The sequence below is a fragment of the Tupaia chinensis genome, unplaced genomic scaffold (assembly GCF_000334495.1).
Source record: "Tupaia chinensis unplaced genomic scaffold, TupChi_1.0 Scaffold000197_1, whole genome shotgun sequence".
Lineage (NCBI taxonomy): Eukaryota > Metazoa > Chordata > Mammalia > Scandentia > Tupaiidae > Tupaia > Tupaia belangeri.
Window position 1 is genome coordinate 6655681 of NW_006159672.1, and position 1495 is coordinate 6657175.

Below are 1495 nucleotides of genomic sequence, written 5' to 3' on the forward strand. Positions count from 1 at the left end.
ACCACACGCTGGAGATTTTTCAAGGACAAGCGCTATCAGAACTGCTGTGAGAACACGGTTTTACGATGGGCAGCTTCACCATCAGCTCCTCAAACAAGAGGACTGCAATGATGGTATTCCTGTTCGGAAGCACTTGGTGCAGAGAGAGTATACTGATGTGGAGAACAGAGCCTTGCTTTTCGAACTCAAGAAAAAACCATGAACTAATCAACTTCTGATACAGTCTGCCAAAGTGCTCAATGTGGCATCCTAGTCCATTTCTACCATGTCTGGGCAAGGGCAAAAGAAAGGTGACAAGGTAGCAGGACTTGGCAGGACCTTCTGGTGATGCTCTGGGTTCTGTTCCCTTCTGCTGGTAGGAGAAAGTGTCTTTTCTGGCAGCTGCAGCAGTGTGATGGGGAAGGAGGGGCCACCCACCAATCTCCTCTTCTTGAAGCCATATTTTTTGCGTTCACAGAAGAGATCTGTCTTAGAGCTCCCCAAACTGACAATCTTTGGGCATCCATCTCTGTCCTCCTGGATGGTGTGCTCTTTACAATAATAGGCATCAGAGACTCCGAGGCCTCCACGGATGACACAGCGCCCCTGTGAGAGCTTAGTTGCATTCATCACATATGCAAACCAGGGTACAGGGACGCACATCTTGCCGTCACATTTTTCACACAGTCTTCCAATGGCTACGCCAACTTACTTGCAGCAAAAGATCAAGTCCAGATGATGTTTAGCCACAGTTCCCAACCATGGAAGCATATAGTTTGTAGTCTGGTTTATTTAGCTCACCATGATTATTTTAGGATATTTCCATTTTGCTATATGTACATTCATTTCTTTTTGTAAGTGAGTATTATTTCACTGTATGGATGTATTACAGTTTGTTGTTTAATACATTCAAATATTATCTCGTATTTTGGGCTACTACAAATCGAGCTGTTGTTTATGAATATTCGCATACAAGTATTTCTATGGACATATGATTTCACTTCTCAGTTAAACATCTAGGATTAGAATGACTGGATCATATGGCAGGCCTATGTTTAGCTTTTCACAAAACTGCCAAGCTGGCTTCCAAAGTAGTTTGTACCATTTTACATTCTCACCAGCAGTTAAGAAGAGTTCCAGTACTTCCAAATCCTTGCTAACATTTGGTTTTTGTTTGTCTTTTAAGCTGTAACCATTTTAATAAAGTGTGTGGTGATTTCTATGATAGTTATAAATTGCATTTCCTTAACTTATTAATGATGTCTGTCATCGTTTCATGTACCTATTTACCATCTATAGATTTTCTTTGGGGAGGAAATGTCTGTTCAAATATTTTGCTCATTTTAAAAATAGGGTTTGGTTGTTCACTCTTATTAACCTTTAAGAGTTCTTTATACAGTTTGGATACAATATCTTTATCAGATATATAATTTGCAAATATTTTTCTCCCAGCCTATAGTTTTTCTTTCATGTTCTTTTTTTTGGGAGAGGTTTTTGCTATAGGGCGTGTGAGCTC

The 1495-nt window shown here is 40.1% G+C and overlaps 1 pseudogene; it reads right to left on the minus strand.

Annotated features, from left to right (window-relative positions):
• Positions 1 to 249: 249 nt before the first annotated feature.
• On the minus strand, positions 250 to 750 carry LOC102474496 (PHD finger-like domain-containing protein 5A pseudogene; annotated as a pseudogene).
• Positions 751 to 1495: the final 745 nt, after the last annotated feature.